At 35.7% G+C, this 27,068-nt stretch overlaps 2 long non-coding RNA genes across 7 annotated transcripts in view; both read right to left on the bottom strand.

The window, feature by feature from the left end:
• Positions 1–3,598, bottom strand: part of LOC130865073 (uncharacterized) — a 134,080-nt gene extending 130,482 nt beyond the window's left edge. For all 6 annotated transcript variants that reach the window (XR_009056070.1, XR_009056072.1, XR_009056068.1 and 3 more), the window contains exons 1-2: positions 3,505–3,598; positions 1,450–1,571 (exon numbers count right to left, since the gene is read on the bottom strand). This is a non-coding gene — a long non-coding RNA (uncharacterized LOC130865073). The remainder of the gene's footprint in view (positions 1–1,449; positions 1,572–3,504) is intronic.
• A 2-nt stretch (positions 3,599–3,600) lies between these two features.
• LOC130865074 (uncharacterized) overlaps positions 3,601–27,068 on the bottom strand; it is a 109,850-nt gene continuing 86,382 nt past the window's right edge. The window contains exons 7-9 of the long non-coding RNA XR_009056074.1: positions 7,418–7,518; positions 4,101–4,223; positions 3,601–3,770 (exon numbers count right to left, since the gene is read on the bottom strand). This is a non-coding gene — a long non-coding RNA (uncharacterized LOC130865074). The remainder of the gene's footprint in view (positions 3,771–4,100; positions 4,224–7,417; positions 7,519–27,068) is intronic.

The raw sequence follows: 27,068 nt of genomic DNA, 5'->3' as shown, positions 1-27,068 counted from the left end.
AATGAAATATTTAAGGAATAATTACAGATATTTTAAATTAAACATACACAGAAATTAACATTACCTAAATATTTTTATAATCATTTTTCTTCAAAAACCTTGTTAAATAGAGGCAAGAATAGAAATGTATGTCTTAGTAGGCTTATAAATAAAATACAATAAAAAGGGCATGTGTGTGCATGAAAAAGTCAAAACGATGGTGAACAATATTCCTATAAAAAGTGTGAATATATATTTCATAGACTGGTTTAGTAAATAAGTTTCATGGCTCATACCTAGGCATAAAATTTAGTTGAGAGAACCAGACTAAGAGTCTTCTGGGGAAGAAGGGGAGGAGTTCCAGTATTGTAAGGTGTTAAAGAACAAAAGACATGAACTTGTTATAATGAGAAAGTTAATAATTCACATGACATAGCCTAGGTAAGAAAAGAAGGGTTTACAATCTAGGGTGGAAGCAGTAACAAGCCTAATCCATTAAAAAACATTTATAATGAATAACAGTCTCTCTACGGTTATTTGGGAACCATCTGGTGGGATAAAATATTCTACCTACAAATGGCACTCCTACTAAGGGCCAGACATTCAACATAATACATTTAAAAAAAATAAATTAAGAAAGTGACAAACCAAACAAAACTGGAACCATATATATATATATATATATATATATATATATATATATATATATATATATATATATATATATTCTTGATGACAACTTTCCTTGGCTAGACTCAATCCTTAGGGCAAACAGAGAAATGGCTCTTATAGCGCCAGCTTCTAGGCTGAGTGCTTCTGACTAAGACATGTATGGCTCTTCTATTAGGTCCTTGATAGAAACCTTAAATGAGGTTAATGAACAATGGGAAACAGTCTACTAGTAGTCAGCACTGACCCAACAACTTCGCTGAACTACAGAAGTAATAAGGACTCCCCAATACCCCAAGCATAAAGTTAGATTCTCTTGGAATCATAAGAGGAGAACCCAGCAAATAATGCATTGTGTAACACATATGTTAATCTGTGTAGTGTTAAACTGCAACTAACAGGGCAGTTTAAGATTTGTCTCTTATTTTCAAAGAACCATATATAAGTTCAATAAAGAAAGATCTAGACGCAAAAAAAGAGAAACTCTAGATTGGATACAGAAGGATTAAAAATATGCAGATGCCAGTCTTTAGCATTCTTTTATAATTCACACAAACTTCAAACAAGAATCTCATTGAAGAATACCAGGTATAGAAAGCATCAGAATTTGTCTAAATTTTGTTATATGGTTGTTCCTCTTAAAAATATGGTTCTTTTAACAGTTTCTTATACTATTATTATCTTAGATACAGTTACTTAAACCATTAATATAGTTATTATTTCATTCTAACGATCCTACATTTTTAAGGTCAAAACTTCAGCAAACAGGAATATAAAATATCAACTCAATTTTTTACTTACACGAGTTCCTTCAAAAGTCCTAATTTATCAATATTTATCCTCATATCCAATATAACAAGCTAATCTCTTCAATGTGGCCAGGGAGGTATTGAGCCAAGAAGCGGAATCTTCATCTGCAAATTCTATGAAGGAATACAGATTCTTACTCTATTATAATTTTTTTATTGTTATACCCACAAGCAACATTAATTCTACCTCTCAGAAAAAATCCCCATATTACAGCAATATTGCAAAATTATCAATCTGTTCAACTAGCAAAAACTTACATTGTTTCCTCTATTGCTACCTTCTCAAACCACACAAATCACCATTTTTCATAATGCCAGAAAATATTGCACGCGAAGGTCAAACACAATTTCATGTCATACAAAATAGGATATCTGTGACTACAGTGTCTTCTAATGAAAAGAAAAGTATGAAAAGTAAAAATCTAGAAATCTTGAATGCCACAAAGAGTTAAAATAAAAACACAAGAGGTTAGCACAATGACATCACAAACTGTAATTTTACCACAGGTGGAGAATTTCCTCAATTTCCTTCACTTAGGAGAACAGTCAAGGAAAAATACTAGATTCAGAATAGAAATAATCTGATTCTATGATACAATAATACTGATAGTCTTTCAAGTACACAAGGATAATGCTAAAAATGAATATACATAATTGTCACAATGTGTATAGAGTGTATGTAAGTTATGTATACATTTCTATTTGCAAAGTAAAATAATTCTAATAAGCAGTTGTATTGATTCAGACATTTTGTACCTCATATATTTTATTGAAGGAGGAAACTGAAAAAGTATGAAATAATATACAGTACTCACAAATGAAATTCTAAAGTATGACATGAGAAGTGTACATAAGCATACACATATATGTACATATATGTATGCTTAAGCAACATCACATATACACATTCATAAAGCTACATAAATAAATGAAAGACTGAAATGCATCATAGTAATTTTGGATAGTATTATGAAAACGGAACCATTCATATTAATTAGGGATGTCAGAGTTTTCTTGCTCAAGGGCCAGTAAGGTAGTATATAGTTTGCTTCTTTACCAACCACATGCATATCACTCCAAAACAGAGCTTCATAGACCATTTAAAAATATGTTTGCAACTCAAAATGTGATGGAAATAATCTTATTTTGAAGTTCCTACATACTTATGCCATTATAGAACAGAAATCTATCTCCTGCTATTTAGAACCTTCAATGAGTTGACTGCAATGGACGTGAATTAAAGCTATACTGTATGTTAATGAAATAAAATTAGCAAAGACAAAATTCCTCAATCACATGAGCAACATTCATGATAAAAATTATCAAGCAATCTTCAGATGTATGTTTTATATAGTAGCCAAAAATATTAGGATAGAAAACAAGTAATTTAAAGGATTATGATTAAGGCTATTAGTTGGAAGGAATACTCCTCACTGCTTAAAGGCCAGGAACCTGAGACTAAAGTGATGTCACTTATAGAAAAGTAATTTAACTCATTCTGAGAGAGTCATGTAGAAATGAACTGTGTCCTGATGACATATTGACAAACCCATATATTTGAGCATCACTTGACTCTCATAAGAGATTATAATAAGTCACTAGTTGGGAATAAACACAATGATGTGTACAAAATTCTAAAGAGACTTTCTTGTTTCAGTACTATGTTCTGATGTTTCTTGTCTTCAACAAAACCCAGCAAAAAGCAACATGAAATTGTATTGAAATGATGGCAGAAAGATTCCAACAGATTCATAGTTGCCTGTTGATTCCAAAGTACCAAAGTTTAAAGTCTCAGCTTTATTATCAGACATAAGAATTTAGGGTCTGATAAAACAAGAGATAAGATCTACACTGGTTCAAAGCATAGAAAAATGACAATGAAATCAATGAAATCTGGTCATTTAATTATTTTCAAGGGTAGTATAAAGTAGAACTCTGACATGTCTTGATTTCCAAGAAAGCTCATGTCCTGCATGATATTATGGATCGGCTATACTATATAAACAATAAAGATTCATGGGTAGAAGTAAGGGTAATATGTACTTACTTTACTGGTTGAAATATTCAGTGACTTTAAGGTTTCATGAATAAAACTGCAATGTCTTAGCCATTCCCACAATGGAAGTCCCAGGAGTGAAGAATTCCCCTAGTCTCTGTCAGTAACTGAAACCTGAGATGAATTACCTTCCTTGCATATACAGAGCATGCAATACTGAGACAGGGATTCCACATGCTTAAAGAGAAGCAGAAGTTTCAGAGGCAATAAATATTTTGCTACACAGGTGACAGGATCAGTTCCTGAGAGATGTAATCCTGGGAATATAACAATACCAGAATTTATTAATTTTCATAGGAATTGTCTCATGTATATATGAAGAACAGTCTTCATCTACAAGCTGTGTACATTGCCCCAACTTCTAGTATGCTGTGACTCTATGTCAAGCCATTGAGCAGTTTGTAACACAGTGCTTACAAAACCCATTTAAATGCCACAGGTCACTCTAGAAACATAGCCCAGGATGCAGGCATTTCAAATTGGTGTGGGTTTTTTTTTTTCTGCCATTGCTGTATCACGAAAACTGCTCTTAAAGGAGTTGATGCAAGCCACCAACAAAAGACTGACTAAAATGAAGCCATGATTACCTCTGGGGTTTATGTCTAGAACCCCTTTCCAAGCTCTCTCAGGTTTTAAGTGGATTCTAGTTGGCCACAGGTGGACCATTTTGTTGTAAAGAAGGCCACATCTTGGTTGCCAGCTTCTCAGACCTGAAATAATCACACAGAAACTATATTATTTAAATCACTGCTCTAGCTCTAGCTTTTTATTGGCTAGCTCTTACATATTTATTTACCCCATCTCCATTAATCTGTACATCGCAATGTGACAGTGGCTTACTGGGAAATTTTCCATCTGGCTCCAGCTGGACTGCAAGAAATTTCTGTGACTCTTCCTCCTTTCTCCCAGCATTCAATTTAGTTTTCCCTGCTTACCTAAGTCCTGACCTTCTATAGGTCAAAAGCAGTTTCTTTATTCAATAATAGTAATCACAGCATACAGAGGGGACACCCACATCACACATCAGGCTAGATTTCTCTGCTTACCTGTATTTTGTTTTATAAAGTTTAACTTTTGTAAATCTTAGAAATAATTGTTATCTTAGTACAGAGTGTATCCTTGAGAATGCCTACAGCTACGCCATAAACCTATGTATCTAAATGAGCCATGAATGGAATCCTATTTTCTCTAGCTTTAAGATACTTCATACATACTAGGGGTGACTCTAGGCCTCTAATTCTTGAATACCTACCTGTTTTCTGCATAGGCCCTGATTATACAAAATTTCGTTGTTGATCTCTTAGTTGTTTCATACAATAAGGAGCATGGTTATTCCTAGGCTGATCATGTCAAAATCAACAACATAGTATATAATTGCAATGGATCTTTGACTACTCAAGACATAAACTTGTCTTCCTTTAGAGTACTTTATGATGGATGCCTTTTACAAATTTCCTAGCCATCTTTAAATCTGTTAACAATAGCATTAGGATAAAAGTTGTTTTTCTTTCAATAATTTTCCTGCAATGACTGATGCTCCATTCAAATATTGCCACCTTTGCTTTCCTGTAATTCAGTTTTACCACCCCCTTTTCTTGTCCATTCTCTTATCTCTTTAACATTGCATATTTGTGTAACAGATAGTCTTTACATTATAATTCATTTTATGTGTCACTCATTCATTTTTGGCCCAAAATATAGGTTAATAGATAATAATCAATAATAGTCAAGATTGTTGTCATGTTAGTTAGAGGTTCTAGATGTATAGATATGTATTTCAGATGAATAAGTGCTCTTCAAACCTTTTAAACTAAAGAATATGGCATTTAAAATGTTTTTAAAAGACAGGATTTTCATGACAATGAGACACATCTGCTTCTGGCATACCCAGTCTAATACCAGAAAAGAATGTGCACCAAAGAGGCTCCATATGGAGATGGTTAGCCAATTGGACAAAAAAAAAAAAAAAAAAAAAACTGTTCTTACATGAACTCTTTGACTCAACTTGAAGGACCCATTATAAAATAATGACTAAAGCTTACTTTAAAAGGTGAGACAATACTTTGGGTTTCCTGCTTCATAAAAGAGTCTACAACACATTCTGCAAGACACACAAAAAAGTGACTGACAATCTGTCAATATAAACAAAACTGTCTAAAATTTCTGTATGTGGAAAAGTCTGTCAGAAAATATGGACATGTAGGCTAAAGACAGATGTTCCAACAACACCAAAAACTTTGGGTGATTCTCTGGGAAATGAGAGGTATCTGTCAACTCTAGAGTTTTAAAAGTTGCTTACAATGCATTTCCTGTTTACTAGGTAATATTATATCCTTCTGGAGAATTTGATTCATGTGGGATTCCCCTCTGTATGATGTTAATATCAATGTTTAATGAAGGAATTGCCTTGAACCTACAGCAGATCTATAGGGGAACAGAGCTAAGAAGGGAAAATTTAACTGGATGCTGGGAGAATGGAGGAGTTTAAGAGAAGCCATGGGGCCGCCACAGGAGACAGATGTACTTTGCTGGTAGGCCATGACCTCGTAATGCACATATTAATAAAGATGGGTTAAATCAAGATATAAGAGTTAGCACATAAATAGCTAAAGCCAATGTGCCAAGCAGTGATTTCAATAATATGTTTTTGTGTGATTATTTTGTGTTTGAGCTTCCGGGCTGCCTGGAAACGAACAAAAAGCCTCCCTACATTTGATGGAGTTAAAGAATAGATAGTTATAGATTTTCTTAGCTATGATAGATGGTAAAATAGAAATAAATATTATAACTGTAATTCTTGTTTGATACCTGTTTTGTTAATTGTAATTTTTCTATGTTAAAGATAAAGTTTTCCTTTTTATATAAACAGAAATGGCAATATAATGTGAGAAGTCATTCTGTGTATGTGTTATATTTATTGATTAATGAATAAAGAAACTGCTTTGGGCCTATAATAGGGAAAAACAGAACTAGACCAGGAAAACAAAATGAAAATTGCTAAGCACAATGCCATCCCATATTGAATGTCAAAAGAGACAGAAAACTCTCTAAAATTATCACAGTTAGCAGAAAAGCCACTAACAAATTTTGGGGGCTAAGAAAACAGAATCATTTTCTACTGTACAGTAATATTGATAGGCCTTTGTATTAGAAAGGTCAAGGCTAAATTGGTTATATAAAATCACAACAGTGTGTATTCAGTATTGTAGTGTGGAGCAGCAGGGCCGCGTTCCTGCCGCCCGGCTCCTGGCCGCCAGCTAGTTTATGCCCCAAAATAATTGCACAGAAACTGTATTCTTTTAAACACTGCCTGGCCCATTAGTTCTAGACTCTTATTGGCTAGCTCTTACATATTGATCTAACCCATTTCTAATATTCTGTGTAGCACTACGAGCTGGCTTACCAGGAAAGATCTTAACCTGCGTCTGTCTGGAGTGGGAGAATCATGGCGACTGCCTGACTCAGCTTTCTTTCTCCCAGAATTCTGTTCTGTCTACTCCGCCTACCTAATTTTCTGTCCTATCAAAGTCCAAGCAGTTTTCTTTATTAATTAACCAATAAAACAACAAATAGAAAGATGACCCTCCTCCATCACAGTATGGAATACTAATGTATACAATCATATCTACACAATAAAATATAATAATTTTTGTGGGAAACTTACTTCTCCCTGATTCAGTTTTGCACGTCCTGTTGTGCTTGGCTTCTCATGTTGTTCTGATCTGTCAAATACTAACTTTGCAAGGAGTTATTGCTCCATTGTTCCCATTTTCTGAACATTCTGACATTTCTTCATGTTGCAGTTAGGGACTTTTTGCCTGACCATAGTTAGATTGTCTAGTAATTTGCCTAGTTACCCATGTACACAAGGAGAATTTCTTCCTTTCCCTTACCCTATATTTACCTGGATTATTCCCTTGAAGAAGCAAGACTTGATCAGAATTCTTGTCTTGTCTCCATCTCCTGTGTCTCTTGTTCTATCTCATTCTCATCCCCAACGTGTAGCTGGAACAATGGGATTCAGTCAAGAAGCTGTTCAGAGAGGCTCATATAAAGTGAAGTATAACTAAGAGGAAGAGAAACACAGGAACCTGATGGGTCTTCTAAACCTCGGTAACCAGAATAGTGATCGTAGGACAAACAATTACTTAGCATGAAATGAGACATGCATTCAAGGCATTAGGGGTAAATATTAAAATTAAAAATTATTGTTTTTTGAGTACATTAAAGATGTTTTATAGATGAGAAAAATGATAGTCAGAGGGGCTCTTAAAGATTACTATTAAGTATTTGGACGAAGAAATGACTTTATAACTGCCTTTTTTGTTTTAGAGGTATTATGATTTTAGATTTCAAATGTTATTGGGATAGAAGAGAAAGTATTATTAAAAGATAATTTAGACAAAATGGATAAAAAAGAGCCTAAATATTTGCAATGGCAAATATGGGTTTTTTAATTTGATAAAATTCAAATTAATGCAGTCAACAACAATCCTGTGCTAAGAGAAATTATTTTTCCTATGTTAACAGGCAAGTGGAGCTAGTGATAACCCTAATCAGGAGACTCATATTCCAGTTGAAATACATGAATAACTGAGACAATTAGGCATGGAAGCATTGGAGCATCTTTGACCAATGGGAGAGAAGTATGGTTCTTGGATTAAAGTTATCCAGAGATCTAATAAGCATTATATTGAATTCCTAGCTTAACTAAAACAAACAATAGAAAGAACTGTAATTAGAGAAGAAGAAAGGAAATAACTTCTTAAAATGCCTAATGATAATAAAAATGCCAATGAGTGTTATAATGAGCTATGCTATCAGTTTAGGAAACAGGAAATATTAATAGTTATAGGAAAGTATGAAAAGATATTACATCTGAAAATAGAAACTGCAATTGGCTGATAAAACTATAGACAACATTTATTATAATTTGCAAATTAAAATAAAATTTAAGTGCTTTGGATATAGACAAATCAGTTTCTTACCACAGAAGCTCAGGTAAAAGTAAAATTAGTTAAAAAGCATATTCGGAATGCCTTTTTGAATAGGTTTTACCTATGATCACATGCATAATGTCTGGAGCTCTGACATTTAAAAATTTGGAAATGCCATAGGGGAACATTGGTAGCTTTTTCCTTTGTTCAGGAGGAAACTGGACATTTACATACTAATTCTAATCATCTACATGTTCAATATAAAATTCCATTTTGATAAACTAAAGTCCATTACTTTTTAAAACAGCAAATTGAAATTCATAAAGGAAGATTTTGGTAAGGAATTAATGTGAGATATTTGGAAGAATTAGGGCAACTTTACATTAATACATATTAAATTTTATAAATCTGGCCCAAAAGGATATTAATTAGAGAAATATTTTGCTCATACTACAATGTTGAACTAGCAGAAAAATTGCCATAGATACTGAATGCCCGCCTGCATTGCTAATGGAGAAAGGGAGAGGATATGGTATTGTCTTTCTGCAGGATGAGTGACAATTATGGCTCCTGAAGAAAACATTCCAATATTGGCCATGGTAAAATTTTATTTATGGAAATTATGTCAACAACATTAGTCTTTACCACAATCACCAACTTGTTGTCAGCTGAAATCTCTTGTTCCCTATGGTCAGATTATTGCCCAGCAGTCCAAAAGACTGGTTACAGCCGAATATTTTCTCTGGCCATATGTGCTCTGTAAATTGTCTCTTCTGTTCAGGGATCAGCTGTAAGTTATTGTGCTTATGTCTTTTGTACACCTATGTTTAAGAGTGTCTTTTAGGGATATACTGATGTTTTAGTGTATATCACTGTACGTATACTCTCTCCTCCTTGTAATGACTTGACTTATCTGAATAATTTTGATTGGACCTCTTATAACTTATATGGATGATAGAAAACCAGTAAGTTTGGAAATTGTCCTTGTTTATTAGTGAGATTACATCATTGGTTAAAACCTGGTATTTTACTCATCTTCAAAGACTTTCAGCATGGTCTGTTAATCAGACCTGGGACAATACTATTGAAAATTATGAGTTATCATATCCTGTATGTTCATATTTTATATTTTATGTTTAAAATATCAGCCATTTATTTGGAATATATGTTTGGGCAAATTTGGCAAAACAATTCAAAATAAATAGATCCATTTGGGCCCATATAGTCAATTTATTATCACTTGTTCTGAATGAAATATTACCACTTGTGATTTGCTTAATGTTACCAGGTTGAATTGAGCCAAGAATGAAATGATAACTGGAAGACATCTTCTGCATGGGGAGATAATCACATTGCCATACTCACAACCCCTACTGTAATTCAGAAGATTGTGGCTGCCCTAAAAGATGTTCAGCTTTTATTTATTTTTTTTTTTTTTTTGGTTTTTTCGAGACAGGGTTTCTCTGTGGTTTTGGAGTCTGTCCTGGAACTAGCTCTTGTAGACCAGGCTGGTCTCGAACTCACATAGATCCACCTGTCTCTGCCTCCCGAGTGCTGGGATTAAAGGCGTGCGCCACCACCGCCCGGCGATGTTCAGCTTTTAAATGGCTCATTTATTGCAACAGTAGTATCTGCTTCTACTTAGAAATTTCCCTTATTTGGAAGTAGTAATGTTTCTGCTTGTGTGCCACTACCACATGTATTTTTTGTTGGAAGAATCAATTTTACAACTGGAATTAATTGTTATGATTGTCAATTGTATTTATGTATTAATTCCTCTGATAAATTTAATCCTCATAATCAATCACTTATGATATTACAACGGCATACACACATTTGGCTGCCAGTTACTTGGGTCATTCTTGGGCCCCAAATCCTCTAGATAATATTGTAGAATTCTTCAAAAAGATATTGAAAAGACAAAAGCAGTTGTTCAGTATAATAATAGTTGTAATTTATAATCTTATTGCTGTTGTTGCTACTCCTTCTGTGGCTGGTAATGTTTTCCATTTTATAGAGCAATGGCATAAAGACCCTCATGAACTCTGGATAGAGAAAGCTCAAATAGCTGCTCGAGTTCAGACAGAGATTGATGTATTCAATAAAAAATGGTGGGTGGTTTGGAAAAAATTTCTATTTTACAGAAACAAAGTACCTTGTGATTAGAAATGAACTAGTATTTGCATTACTGATTTGGCTTATAATGATTCCTTACATAATTAGAAAGTTATTCAAGCTTATCTTTTGGACAATGACTCTGCTCAATCTCTCATTGATCAATTACATGATAATATAGGATTTACATTTGCTAAATCATTTCCTGATTCAGATGCCTCCAACATTGCACAATCTTGTGCGGACAAATTTACAGATCCTAAGGGATTTTTAGAAAGTATTCTTCATACCTAAAGTTGTATGCTTATTGAAATCATTTTTATGATTCTTTTATTCTTGATTATGTATCAATTTATATTCGATCAAATGCAAAAATACATATTTTATGGTTAAAACATCTTTTGGTTTCAAATAAAAATGGGAAAGGAGGAAGTTCTTGGGACATAATTGGACTAGAGTGCAGGCTCCTCCTGGGACAGATGAAACGAAGTTGGGAAACAGTTGCTTGGCAGACCAAGCATAGGTGAAAGCATACTTTCTCTGCCCATTTCTCAAACATTCTGTCAGAATCTGTACCCTAGATAAGGAAGTGACCTTTGCATTCAGTTCATCACGCATCATCAGGTATAGTTTTAGAAGTGCTGTGCTTCTGTATACTTCTGCTTTCTTTCATTGTATTTTTTTTTTCAATTTGGAAAATACAAAAAGAACCTAAGAGAAACTTTATTTTGCCCTCCTTATGAATGTCATGGAGGTACAGGCAATGTGTCTCCTTCCTTCTTCCTTTGTTAGCATCCTTGCTTGGCTTATTAATTTTTGTTTCGCGAGGATCTTTTCTTTAAAGTTATGGCATTTCTAAAACAACAGGTGTATGAGGCAACTAACATGTAAACTATACAAGAAAATGAAAACTATATAAGTCCATTATCATAATTAGACATGGCCAACAGTAAAAAAAAATATGACAATAGTTAATTGGTAAGATCAAGCACACATGAGGTACAAAGAAAATTGTCTTTACACTTGGTGTGATGGGCTAATTAGCAAGAGACTGGAAATGGGAAGACGTATACCTATGTTAAGCATGCCACCTAAGACAGGAACATAATCCAAAACAGTTTTGTCTTCCTATGATGAGTAAGGGTGGGACTACAGGAGCTCCCCCCATACTAAGACAGAGACAGTCTAATCAAGTGACTTTCGGCTTTCTAAAAATTAATAAAAATAAAAAGGAGAACCTGTGGGAGACTTACTGCTCCCTAAAAATTTTCTCCCCCACCATGTTGCATTTGGCATCTCCTTCTGTTCTTATCTGTCAAATGCTAATTCTGCATGGAGTTATTGATCCGTTGTTCCCATGTTCTGAACAATCTGACTGTTCTATATGTTGAGTTTGGGTCTTTACACCTGACCAATACATCATGTTAGGTTGCCAGTAAGTTGCCTAGTTACCAATGTACAAGAAGAATTTCCTCCTTTTCCTTACCCTATATTTACCTGGATTATTCCCCTGAATAAACAAAACTTTATCAGAATCCTGTCTTGTCTCCATCTCTTGTGATTCTTGTCCCATCCCATTCTCACTCCCCTTCCAATGTCTCATTTGATTTACCTACGGGCCAGTGCAAATTTTATTATATAGTAAGATCTATTCTGATAATTTTAGTAAAGATATATTTTTAAAGAAAGAAGCAGAATTGAGTGTAAAATAACATAAATGAAGTACTAGTGTATAAAATTCTAAACTATATCAAGAAAGTATACACATATGTGCATATGAATGTATAAATATAATTATGCATAGTCAATCTCATACTTGTACAAATATATAAACTTATATAAATAGTGCAAAGTAATTGTGATGCTTCATAGTCTATTAGGAGAGAGATTATAAAACTGAATTTCTATAGCATGAGACTATCAGCTATTTCTCACTCAGATACAAGTAATGTGTTATTTCATCTGTATATTGGCTGAAGTCATGGCTATTGGTGCAAAACTAGACATTCACAGACCATTTCAATAATATGCTTACAATGCCAGCACAGTGGAAAGAACCAGCTTTGCAAGTTCCCACATACTTTCATCATGATAGAATGTTAGTACATCTCCTTTTATGAGTAATTTAAGTGGGACTGACTACTTTTGCTATGATTGCAGATTAATCCTCTTATTATCTACATGCCAAAAAGAAAATAGTAAGAAGTCCTCAAAGGCTTTTTTTCATAATAGTCAAAAAATCAAGATAGAAATCAAGTAAATATTTTTACTAAAACTATATGATGGAAGGCATAACTCAAATAGCTTTAATGGCTAGGAATGTATGACTACAATGATGAAAGACTTTCATAAATATATTATATTTTATTTATGTATAGTGTAATGAAATATAGAGATATGTGCATTTATCGGAGCATAATTTGACCCTCATCAGAGATGTTCTTTGGCACTATTAGGAAAATAACCTGTGCAGGGAAGACATTTCTATAGAAAATAACAGGCTGTGCATTACTATGTTTTGATGTTTCATGTTTTTAAAACTACTTGAAAGCTTCATACATTTATTTTTTAAAGATGGAATAAATACTGTTACAGATTCAAATGGAGGGACTTGATTCTAAAGTACCAATGTTTTCCAGTCTCAACATTACTAGCAGATAGCATTTATTGTCTGTTATGGAAGATACATGTTAAGATATGCACTTGTTCAAAGCATACAACAACAAGACACACAATAACCAAGAAGTCTATTGGGTTAATTATTTTCAAGGGAAGTATTTAATATCTAGCTGCCACCATCAATAAACACTTGATTTCCAAAAAAGCTCATGCTGTCTGATTTCCTAATTAGGAATGGGAATACAGTATTAAAATATCATGTACATGAGTATTTATATTCCAAAACACAAAGAATATTTCGATCAAAACTATAAATTTGAGCGTGTGAGCACCTAAAATGCAATAAGATGGTAATAAGTATTTATCTACTCTACCTTATTCTAAATTCAGAGTGTTTTCTGACAGATACGGAAGTGCATTCATATATTACTACATAATATTTTCAATTAGTCTAAGTTTTTATAAAGAAAAACCCTGCAATGCCATACCAATTTTCACAACGAAATTTGGTAGAGTAAAGGGCATGAATCCCCTTGACACTGTCAGATACTGAAACCTGAACTGAAATATTTCCTTCCAGATTCTGCAGTGTTTCGAGACAGAGACAGTGGTACCACAAGTTTAAAGAGGAGGAGAATTTTCAGAAATAAGGATGGACATGATACACAGACCATAACAGGTGACTCATAAATGTAATACGTGGAATAAACCATTACCTGACTGCTAATTTCCCTGGATTTTTTCTCATAAAGCTGTCAATATCAGTCTGCCGGGTCTGAGCGAATGTACATTCGAGGTTCTGGTATAAAATATTGTAGCAGAGAGATAGCATATTCCCAAAGGCAGTATAGGAAGGACCTGCTATGCTGACAAAATTATTAGCTCTTCTTGCTGCGGACTGAAGGAGTGTGTGCATTCAAATTTTTCCATGAACAATGAGGAGTGTGATCTCAATTCCACCAATAGGAACAAAGCCTGTGGTTACCTTGGAGATCTGCATCAGAGGTGCTGACTCATTTCTCCCCCAACCTCAATGTTTCCTCTGACAGAAAAAATGAAAGTAAAGTGGATGACAGGAAAAAATGTTATTTACCTAGGACCAGAATCCAATTATCAAAAAGGGGAAATAATTGTGAGTTAACTAGGATGTGATCACATATTTGACTTCTCGGGTCTGTATCCCACCTATCTACCTGAAATTTTCCATTTCTCTCTGCTGATGGCTGATTGTGATACTGTGCTGCCGATTGCAGCTTCCTGGTATCACATTCAGAAATGTCATGTCAGAGTCCCTAAGCATACAGATGAGGGAATCAGACACTTGAAATTTTCATATTGCCGGGTACCAGAGGCTATTTGCCGACATAGCAATTTTCTTAGTGTGGCCTCCAAAGACGCATAAAATTAGTACAACCGGACTGGGGGGAGGAGAAGAGGAGTGGGGATGGGGGAGGGGAGTGGGGGGAGGGGGCAATGTGTGGGAGGAGGGGAGGGAAATGGGAAACGGGGAGCAGTTGGAAATTTTAATTAAAAAAGAATAAAAAAATTCACCAAGGTTAAAAAAAAAAAAAAAAAAAAAAAAAAAAAAAAAAAAAAAAAAAAATTAGTACAACCGGGTTTTTGTCTGGTATAGAGCTTTTAAGAAAATACTCATTTTAGAAAATACAGAACCTAAGGCTAACCTAGGAATCACAGATTTTACGGCTGAATCGGTGGCTTCAGACTGAGCACATTTCGTGCACTGCAAACAGAAACGGGTGACTCTTCTCACAAATTCCTTGCTTTTCCTATTCCTTCTGTATCCTGCAGGTCTCTGGGACATATCTTTTTCCTCTGGTGTGGTTTACAGTGAGGCTTTGACTAAAGTCCAGCTTTTAGCAGGACTTTAGTCAAAGCCCCACTGGCAAAATCCTTCAGTGCACTCCTTTTTATGCAATCTTGGAACCAATAAGCAGAGAGATCTCAAACCGAGGACAGCAAAGCACAGGACTGCATTTAACATGGTGATCTCATCCAGAGCTGATAAGTCATCTGTGTCTTGCTCCTCCCTGTGTGTTGTGAAAAGAAGCAAAGCAAATGACAAGGGAACACAGGATAAAATGTACTTTACACTGCGTTTTACTTCCAGTTAACAGCCTACAAAATTGGCAATGTGACAGGCTGAGCAAGCCAGCAGCTGCTTTTGCCTCAGATCTACATATATACATGGAAGCCTTCATTCCTGTCCATAGATTTTTGATACAAATCTGGGCTGCCAATGCATCTTTATTCTTATTTTTTTGTGATCAGTTTTTGCCTGTTTATATGTGTAATTTTTATCCAGTCAAATTATAATTAAATATTCCATATAATATGATAGAATGAATTATATACAAATATAATATACAACTTGAACCAAATATTGAAGTCAAGATATCTTTAAAACATGTATGCTAGTTTAGATATGTACCACATACTATGAAATGTCCCTCTGTACTTAACACATTTACAGTCTGGTATGGGAGTTTTTTCTGTTTGTGTTTTGCTTTCATTGCTAATGAATAAAGAAACTACCTTGGTCTAGTTGATAGACGAGAACTTAGGCAGGGAGTAGACAGAACTGTATTCTGGGAAAAGAGGAACAGTGAGAGATGCCATGGATCTCCTGCCTCATACAATGCTGGTTAGAATCTTGCTGGTAAGCCACAGTCACATGGCGATAAACAGATTTAGTAGAAATGGGTTAAACTTATATGTAAGAGTTAGCCAATAAGAAGTTAGAGCTAATGGGACAGGCAGTGTTTAAATGAATACAGTTTCTGTGTGATAATTTCAGATGAAAGCTAGATGGCTGGCTGGGATGGAACAAAAGGGCCCACTGTCCATGCAACAACAGTCAAAAATAAAAGAAAACACAATAATGTACATAATCCAGCCTCTCTTTGTGTATTTTCCATCTTTACATGACCTATTTTTCTTTACTCATTTAATCTATGACTCTATACTTTGTTTATTTAAATACTTGTTTCATTTTTTCAACCAGTTTTTTCTTTTATAGCGATAACTGTTTTCTGATCAGAAGCACTTTTTTAAATGTTAAGCAGGCATGGCTAGGACTAACTCTGTCATCATGCCTGTCAGTTCCACTCAATCCATCATGGTGAAGGCATGTTTACTGCCTCTGAGAGTGTTTCTCTCAGACCCAGTTCCAGGCTTGGGTATCACCAGGTCTGTATTGCCATTAAGTAACTTGTAGCACTCTGCTCAAAAACCCCAGTTAAATGTTCTGCAGCCAGACCACCAGAAAGAACCATTGTTAATCCTGCATATGTCATGGGCCAGTGAGCTTTCTTAAAAGAGTTTTAAATTTTTTTGTTACTAGCACTGAGTCAGGAAGTCTTCTCTGAAAAAAAAAATAATAATAATAATGCCTCTGCTTTCTATTAGCAAACAAAGCCCTCCTAAGGAAATACTACAAAAAGCCATGCTGAGCTTCCCTCTTCTGCTTTCTTCAGCGTGGCCGCGCTCTCTCTGGCTCTTTCCCTCTCTCTCTCTCTTTCCCTCTCTCCCTCCTCTCTCTCTCTCTCTCTCTCTCTCTCTCTCTCTCTCTCTCTCTCTCTCTCTCTCTCCCTCCCTCCCTCCCTCCTTCCCTTTCTCCCCTTTTAATAAATGCTTTTACAAGCCACAACCACTCCCTTTACCTCTGACCTGCCTGCGCCATCTTGCCCTTCCCTCTTCTGTTTTCTTCAGCTTGGCCGCGCTCTCTCTGGCTCTTTCCCTCTCTCTCTCTCTCTCTCTCTCTCTCTCTCTCTCTCTCTCTTTCCCTCTCTCTCTTTCTCTCTCCCTCCCTCCCTCCCTCCTTCCCTTTCTCCCCTTTTAATAAATGCTTTTATGGCAAAAAAAAAAAAAAGCCATGCTGAACTCTGTCCTTTTGTGTCTGGCATTCCTTTTTAAGCTTTCTTTTTTGAAAAAAAAAATATTTATTTATTTATTATGTATACAATATTCTGTCTGTATGTCTGCAGGCCAGCAGAGGGCACCAGACCTCATCACAGATGGTTGTGAGCCACCATGTAGTTGCTGGGAATTGAACTCAGGACCTTAGGAAGAGCAGGCAGTGCTCTTAACCTCTGAGCCATCTCTCCAGCCCCTGTTTTTTAATAATTTATTTATTTGTAATTTATATACATTGGTGTTTTTGTCTGCATGTATGTCTGTGTGAGGTGTTGGATACCCTGGAACTGGAGTTACAGACTGTTGTAAGCTGCCATGTGGGTGCTGGGAATTGAACTCGGGTCCTCTGGAGGAGCAGTCGGTGCTCTTAACCACTGAGCCATCTCTCCAGCCCCCCTTTTTAAGCTTTCTCAGATTTTACATGGATATAGTTGACCACACTGCCAGTTCATTGTATAACTGCCCTGACTGAAATTGTAACTAAGAAACTATATTATTTGCAGTACTATTTGGCCAATTTCTTCCCTTTACTGTGTTGTAGCTATCTCCTTTATCCTAAACTAACCAATATTCACAAATCTGTTCATTACTACATAACTTACTGGCAAGTTTCGGCAGGCACCAGTGGAGGCATCTGCCTCTGGCAGTAGCTACATGGCTTCTCCCAGAACCTATCTACTCTCTCTATTTCTTTCCTTCAGCCTGGCTTTACTCTGTAAAGACATTGGTTGAAGGCATCTTCCTAATTAGCCAATAGAAATAAAACCAACTCACAGCATACATCACCTATCACTTCATGAGAGTATAATAAAAAGAAAACAATACGTTTAAAAAATAAGAAATCCAACAAAAAAAGTAAACAAAAGCAACTAAAATCAAAAATAGTGTAAGCACAATGACATCAGAAATTGTAATGCCTACGAAGATGGGAAATCCTCTCAAATTCACACAAAATGTATAAAAGCTATGGACAAAAATTTCATGTGAAAACAGAAAAGATCTGCTTTTACTGTACAATAATATTGATAGTTTAAACTTCAAAATGATAAGCTAAAATGGTTACATATAATCACACATTCTTTATACAGTTTGTGATAGTTGTATATACATTTGCATATGCACAAAAATGTAAAATAACTTTCCTACTTATTATATTTATTTTCACATTTTCTAATGCTGATATTTTATTGCAAGTAGCAGGAAGAATTGTGAAGTAATATAAATACAGTACTTACACATGAAATTCTAAACTATATAAAGCAATAGTACTCATTAATAAATAAAAAATTATATATGTATATAAATATATATGAAGAACCTCATATATATATATGCCATACATAAACTTATATAAATATTTAAGTGGAACTGAAAATGTCACAGTACAATTGGTGAGATATTATGAAAAGTTAGCCCCCTTTATTATGAAAAATAGGAGAATATTTTTTAAAAAGTGTCAATATATTTTTATCAGATGTTCTTCTTGGGCAAGGGCATTCCAATAATTATACACTCAAGCTAAAAGAGCATTTCAAAAATATATTTGCACCTCCCAATGTGAGGCTAAGCATCTAATTTTGATGTTCCTGCACACTTATGTTCTCTTAGCACAAAAAATCCCTCTATTGCTATTAGAAGCTTCAGAGTAATTGAATTCATGAGATATGACTGAAATTTAACCTGCATGATATGGCTTCATTTAGAAGGAACAAAATTTCTCCTTCTCATGTGCAACATGGCACAAAAGTGAGCATCAAGAACAATCTTCAGATATTTTTTATCATGGGTGAAATGAAGTAACTATGAGGTTTATGATTAAGAGCATGGTTTGGAAAGAATACCACACATCTTTAATAGAATAGAAACTGAGACAAAAATGATTACAAAACCGTACAGAATTTTTTCTTCCTGTTAGAATAATATAGAAATAATCTGATTCCTAATCATATATTCTTATACCTAAATATTTGTGCATCAGCAGAAACTCACCAGAAATATTACTTCGGAAACTAGATGGAAAATAACCCAGTGATGTGAAGAGAAGGTCACTCAGGGTAAAACACCAATGCATATAAAAAATATAAAATTTTAAAAAATTTAAAAATAGGCCTGCAGTGATACAAAAGATAGTGAAGATTTGTGAATTTCATTTTTACCTGTTCTGAGAAAGTATCAGAATATTCAAAGATAATTACAAACTAAGTTTTATAAAGGCATGATCTTCTGGAGGATGTGTAGTTCTGATGTATTGTCACCATTAATATCTCTGACATGTAAGTGTTATAATCAAATGAAAATATCATCCTCCAATTTGATAGGATATGTAAAATTCAAATTAGTTTTCCCTGATTCTAACAACATCCATCATCTAGATCTCATAAATGGAACTCATTATTTTCCCCACAAATATATGAATTGATAGATTTAGATCTGGCTGCTCTCCTCTTCCTTTAATTACATTTATGTATTAGGCTTGGATCCCTCAGCTTATATCTAGGTTTTTGATGGAGTTTGGTTTTTGTAAATCTTAGAAATAATTGTTATCTTAATATAAAGAGTAACCTTGAGAATGCCTGCAGCTATGCCATAAATTTATGTATTCAGGTAAGACACGAAAAATTACTACCCTCTCTACCTTTAAGACACCCAATCCATTCTCTCTCCCCATCTCCCCTTCCCCCCAACCCACTCCCACCCCTGTGCTCCCAACATTTTCCAGGCGATCTTGTCTACTTTAAATATACAGGGGGATAAATAAATGTTTTTCTTTGGGTTCACCTTCTTATTTAGCTTCTCTAGGATCACAAATTATAGGCTTAATATCCTTTGTTTAAGGCTAGAATCCACTTATGAGTGAGTACATACCATATTTATTTTTGAGTCTGGTTTATCTCACTCAGTAAAGTGTTTTTTATTTCCATCCATTTGCACGCAAAATTCAAGATGTAATTGTTTTTTATTGCTGAGTATAACTCTAAAGTGTATATGTGCCACACCTCTTTATCCATTCTTCTATTGAGGGGCACCTAGGTTGTTTCCAGTTTCTGACTATTACAAACAGTGCGTCTATGAACATATTTGAACAACTGGTTTTGTAGTATGATTGGGCATCTGTTGGATATATTCCTAAGAAAGGAATTGCGGGAACCTGAGGTATGTTGACTCCCAGTTTTCTGAGAAACCACCACACTGATTTCCAAAGTGGTTGAGATGGAGGAAGGGTGGATATGGGACCAGCGAAGCAGATATCTTAACTAAGGGATCCATTTTAGGGTTGGCAAGAGACTTGGCTCTAGAGGGGTTCCTAGGTGTCCAAAGGAATTTTCCCAGCTAGGTTCTTGGGCTGCAGAGGAGAGGGTGCCTGAACTGACCTTATCGCATAGCCACACAGGTGAATATCTTGCATATCACCATAGACCCTTCAGCTGGTGATGGATGGGGATAGAGTCAGAGACCCACATTGGAGCACAGGACTAAGCTCTAAAGGTCCAGATGAAGATCAGAAGGAGGGAGAACATAGGCAATGAATTCAGGACCGCGAGGTGTGCATCCACCCACAGCACAGTGGGACTGATCTAATGGGAGCTCACCAAGGCCAGCTGGACTGGGTCTGAACAAGCATGTGATCAAACCAGACTCTCTGAATGTGGCTGACAATGAGGGCTGACTGAGAAGACAATGATAATGACATCGGGTTTTGATTCTACTGCATGTACTGCCTTTGTAGGAGACCAGTCTGTTTGGATGCACACCTTCCTAGACCTGGATGGAGGTGGGAGGGCCTTAGACTTCCCACGGGGCAAGGCCCCCTGACTTCTCTTAGGACTGGAGAGGTAGGGGGAGGAGTAGTAGAGGGAGTAGGAGGGAAATGGGAAGATGTGAGGAGGTGGAACTTTTTAATAAATAAATAATTAAGAAGAAAATTTCTAAAAAAGATACCCAATCCACACCGGGGATGACTTTAAGCCTCTAATTCTTGAATATCTCCCTGTTTTCTACCTAGGTTCTACTTGTACAAAACTTCCGCTCTTCATCTCTTGGTTGTTTCATACAATGGAATAAGGATGTGGTTATTGCTAGGCTGTTCATGTTAAATTTGGCAGCACAGTGAAAAGTTCGAATAGATATTTATCCACACATGGCATAAACTTGTCTTCCCCTACATTGCTTTATGATGGATACCTTCCATGAACTTCCTTGCTGTCTTTAAGTCCTGCCACAATAGCATCCATACAAATGCTGTCTTTCTTTTAAGAATTTTTCTGCAATGACTAATGATCCATTTAAATCTTGTCACCATTGTTTTCTAGTAACTCAGATCCACCACTTCCTTTTTGTGGTGGCTTTCTCTTATCTCTTCAACATAGCATGACCACATAATAGACAATTTTTGTATTACAATTAGTTAATTAGATCTTCCCCCAAATTTCCAACTGTATGAATCTATTTTTTTTTTTTTTTTGGTTTTTCGAGACAGGGTTTCTCTGTGGCTTTGGAGCCTGTCCTGGAACTAGCTCTGTAGACCAGGCTGGTCTCGAACTCACAGAGATCCACCTGCCTCTGCCTCCCAAGTGCTGGGATTAAAGGCGTGCGCCACCACCGCCCGGCAATATGAATCTATTTTTCCGAGTAATTATAGGAAAGCTATGAAGATTCTATGCCAGTATCAAGATCCAGAAAGTATTTGAGTCTTTCTTAATCATCTGCTTATTTAATACTATGGTTCCAAGTGACCCAGGTAATGTCTATATTTCTTCTCACACCTCATTCCTTCACACATCTAGAATCCATACTTGTGACATCCAAGGGAACCATCTCTAGTGACACTGACACATGCGTAATGGCTGATATGTAATAATTCAACATTGACTGCTACTTAGTGCTATTCAACCGGATTTTGGTTATAGATGAGCAGCTGAGAAGTGGACTATAGCCAGAGCATGCTAGTAAGGACCCGCTATGCTGAAAGTGTTATTAGCTCTCGCTGCCTCAGACAGCAGGAGTGTGTGCTTTCAATTTGTTCCTTGAATACGAACCAATGAGGAGAAAAATCTTAATTTCACCAATAGGAACAAATCCTGTGGTCCCGTTGGAGATCTCCATCAGAGCGGCTGACTCATTTCTCCCTCCCATTTCAATGTGTGGTCCGACAGAAAATATCAAAGTGAAAGTAAATGACAAAAAAAAAATGCAGTTTTCCTCAAACCAGAATGCAATTACCAAAAGAGGAAAACCTTGCGAGGTAACTAGGAGATGATTACATATCCCACTTCTTGGGTCTGTATCCTGCCTATCTACCCGAAATCCTTCATTTCTGCCTGCGGATGGCTGATTCTTATTCTTCACTGCTCAATTTCAGCTTACTGGTACCACCTTCAGAAATGTCACATTGTATTCTTTAAACACAGTGATTGTGGAATCAGCCACTTGAAATTTTCAGAATCTGAGATGCCTGTAGCTATTCCCCAACATAGAAATTATCATAGTGGGCCCTCTAATGGTGCATAAGATCAGTACATTCCTGGTTTCTGTCAGGTATTGACTCCTAAAGTAAAATTTGATTACAGAAAATGCAGAATCAAAATCAAACCAAGGAATCACAGATATTAAGGCTGCAGCAGTGACTTCAGAGACTCATGCACACTTCCTGCACTGTAAACAGGAACAGTTGACTTTTAGCAGGTGCATTGGGGGAATCTCAGAAATTCCTTGCTTTTTCTAGGTTTCTATTGCTTCTGTCTCTGGCAGGTCTCGGAACAGAAAATCTTCTCTGTGTTTGTTTATAGTCAATCTCCTGACTAAATTCCAGCTAAAATCTGAACTTTAGCCAGGAGCCTGGCTGGTAAAATCTCTCAGTGTAGACCTTTTTGTTTGTTTTTTCGAGACAGGGTTTCTCTGTGGTTTTGGAGCCTGTCCTGGAACTAGCTCTTGTAGACCAGGCTGGTCTCGAACTCACAGAGATCCTCCTGCCTCTGCCTCCCGAGTGCTGGGATTAAAGGTGTGCGCCACCACCGCCTGGCCAGTGCAGACCTTTTTATTCCATCTAGGAACCAATAAAGAGAGAGATCTCAAACAAAGTACCTGAAAGCACAGGACTGCATTTTACATCGTGATCTCATCCAGAGCTGATGAGTCATCTGTGTCTTCCTCCTCCCTGTGTGTTGTAAAAAGAAGCAGAGCTATTTAAAGAACATAGGATAAAAAGTAATTCACTTTCTGTTTTGCCTCCAGTTAACAAAAGACAAACCTGGCTAATTATGACTGGTTGCACAGCAAGCTTGCAAATGCTTTTGCCTAGATGTTAGCTGTATACATGAAAGCCTCCATTCCTATCTATGTTTTCTTTTTTTATTGTGAATATGGGCTGTCAAGTGCATCTGGCTTCTGATTCTTTGTGATCTGTTTTTGTCTGCTTTTATGTGTGTTTTTTAGGCATACAGTTTAATTTTAAGTAATTATGTTATATATAATTCATGTAATTTCTATTATATCTAAATATAATATATGATAACAATTATTCATATATAGCTGAATTACAATACATAATATATTTAAGTCTATTAGAGTCTTGTATAAGGAGATGGGTAAATTGTAGAAAAAAATGTTGATTTCAAGCCCTCTTGAATATAGACCCGACTCTAATAAAGTATCCCACTGTGTCTTAACGATATAAAAAGAATTCATATTAATTGACTTCTGGAAAAAAATTAAATATTTTTCTATTCTTAACATTTATGTTTGCCTGTTTAAAATCCTTATAGATATTTGCACCCCCACCTTTGCAAGAAGCGACTTTCATAATTTTTCTTATCAGGTAATTAATATACATTAGATACTCTTTTAATATAAATTTGTAAGTATTTGTTTTAAACATCCACTAGACTCCAAATACTGGAATTCATTTCAAAATTTCAAATCACCATTAAATCTGAAGTATATTTTCTATCTTTAATATATACAGAATATATTTAATAAAGCTGTATGTCCATCAATAAGAAAACATCTATTGGTATATGAGTGCCCTACATGGCAAGATATGCTAAAAATAATTCTAAATTTCTTTGTCAATTATCTAAATACTATAAATAGCCTCTTTAATAAGGGTTTGGCTTCATTTTCCTTCGTCTATGCATACTGTGTTTTGAGCACTGTATATACTACACAAATTATGTATTTAGTTCCAGTTGTCGGAAATCCATTAGGGCAAAAGTGCTTACATATTAATCAAATAGTGGTTTGATGCAGATATTTATTAAAACTTCCAGATTTGAGATAGGTTTCCTCCTGAGACTGAAACATGCCATTCTAGCCTAGGTAGCCATGAATACTCAGAAAACGTCCTGTTACCACACTTCTCTAATATCTTGGAATTGTATAACACCCGCGTGCCTGCTTTAGAAAACAAGTATTCTAAAAATGAATTCCAGGTTGCAAATTTCCAAGTGAGCATATTCCTGACTGAGATTGATATCTGGCTGTCTCAGATTTCAATGCGACCATAAAGGCAATAAAAATTAAGATAATGAGTATAAATCACAGACCACACAGTTAACCACTCTAAAGCTCATTGTATTCTACTTACTCCCCAAATATGATATGGTCCTCTGTAAACACCAATGTTAAATTATCTTTTCTTAACATTAGATAATAATGTCAAGAATTGGCCAAATATCTGGGTCCTTCCTTGATAATTCTTAAGAATATAATGTAATAAGAACAGCATGGAAGAAAATCCATGCCTATCCCTCCCCCCCCCCAAAAAAAAAACAGGTAAAAAAATGGGCACATTTACACAATGGACTCCTACTTAGGGGTAAAAACAAAGACATCTTGAAATTTACAAGCAAGTGAGAATCTAGAAAAATTTATCCTAAGTGAGGTAACTCAAACCAGGATGATGAGGATGGTTAGTACCCTATCATAGGTGAACAACAACTATAAAGCAAAGAATAGGAAACATATAGCCTATGGCCACAGAGAAGCTAAGTAATAAGAACATTAAGGGAAAAATTAAAAACCATGAGAAGAGAAAAAAGACAAATATCATGACAAAAATTCGAAAATATCGGTAAGGTGAAAGGGAATTCAGAAACTAAGGAAAATGAAGAAAAGAGAGGAAAAAACTTGAAGTAACAGGATTGTCGAGATTAGGGATGGAAAGAGACAGAGAGCAAGGAAAACGTTATATTCATTGACAGAAACATTATGGGTTCAATAGCTAAACCCCGGAATTGAAGGAATTCACAAGGATAGCCACAACTAAGATCCTATGTAATAGTGGAGAGGGTACTTGAACAGCCCTTGCCTTGTTGGCAGATTAACGACTAACTTAAATGTCATCATAGAACCTAAATCCAGTAAAATATGGAAGCAGATGCAGAGATCCACAGTTGATCACATGGCTGAGCTCCTAAAGTCCAGATGAAAAATGAAAGGAGTAAGAATAGATTCAAAGAGATCAAGGTCCTGATGGGAATAATCACTGAAACAGCTCACCTGAGCTAATGGTAGCCCAACTCTGGCCTGACAGTGAGGGAACCAGCTTACTAACAAACTAAGCACTCTGAATGTGAGGGAGAGTTGTATGACTTGGGAAGACGGTGGAGCCAGGGGCAGTGGGACTAGAATAGATTCATCCTTCATTTTCTGATTTTAGGGAACCCTATGACAAGCCTATGATAATATTATTGCAGTATTTAAGTTTGCTTTGAGACAATTTAGAAAGAAAGGTAATATTTCTGACTACATTTGAAAATCTTCAGATATTGGACTCTCATGTAACCAGTGGCTAGCTATGATTTCTGCTTTACAGGAAAAAGATAGTAATAGATGCTATCCCTAACAATGAAATCTCTAAAATGGAGATTGATATAAGATTTAAGAAGAGTTAATTAGAGTTAATGAGAGATTTGCTGCTTGCATTGCCTTCTCTTTATTCCATAACAAAAGATACCTATAATATTGTTTTAAATATAAAAGATTGTTCTTAATACCTTTCCCTGGGTTCCCCAAAATTGTCAAAGATTTGCATTTAGTGTTCCATTGGTTAATTTTAAAAATTAAACCAGAGAAGCTAAATAAGAAGGTGAACCCAAAGAAAAACATATAGGCATCCTCCTGAATATTAACCTTCATCAGGTGATGAAAGGAGACAGAGACAGAGACCCACACTGGAACACTGGACTGAAATCTCAAGGTCCAAATCAGGAGCAGAAGGAGAGAGAGCATGAGCAAGAAACTCAGGACCGCGAGGGGTGAACCCACACACTGAGACAATGGGGATGTTCTATTGGGAACTCACCAAGGCCAGCTGGCCTGGGTCTGAAAAAGCATGGGATAAAACCGGACTCGCTGAACATAGAGGACAATGAGGACTACTGAGAACTCAAGAACAATGGCAATGTGTTTTTTTTATCCTACTGCACCTTCTGGCTTTGTGGGAGCCTAGGCAGTTTGGATGCTCACCTTATTAGACCTGGATGGAAGTGGGTGGTCCTTGAACTTCCCACAGGGCAGGGAACCTTGATTGCTCTTAGGGCTGAGGAGGGAGGGGGACTTGATTGGGGGAGGGGGAGGGAAATGGGAGGTGGTGGCGGGGAGGAGGCAGAAATCTTTAATAAATAAATAAATTAATTAATTAAAAATAAAAAATTTAAAAAATTCAATTAGAAGATATCATTGGAACATCTTGCCTAGGGTATGGCAAAATGTTTTACATTATGCCAGAAATATGTTTCTCAGGCTACACAAAAAGTTAGAGATCAATTTTAACAAGTTTATATTATCCATTAAAGGGTGATGACTTTCTTGTTCATAAAAATGAAGTAAATTTGTTTGCAATACATTGTCAGCTTTGACTGAATCTTTTCCCTGCAGGGTTAATAATTGCCACAGTGAAAATAATAACACAGACGTCTTTTGAATATTTGGGATATATGTGTTGTATGCAAA

This window comes from Chionomys nivalis, chromosome 23 (assembly GCF_950005125.1).
Source record: "Chionomys nivalis chromosome 23, mChiNiv1.1, whole genome shotgun sequence".
Lineage (NCBI taxonomy): Eukaryota > Metazoa > Chordata > Mammalia > Rodentia > Cricetidae > Chionomys > Chionomys nivalis.
This window is presented reverse-complemented; position numbering and strand designations above follow the sequence as displayed.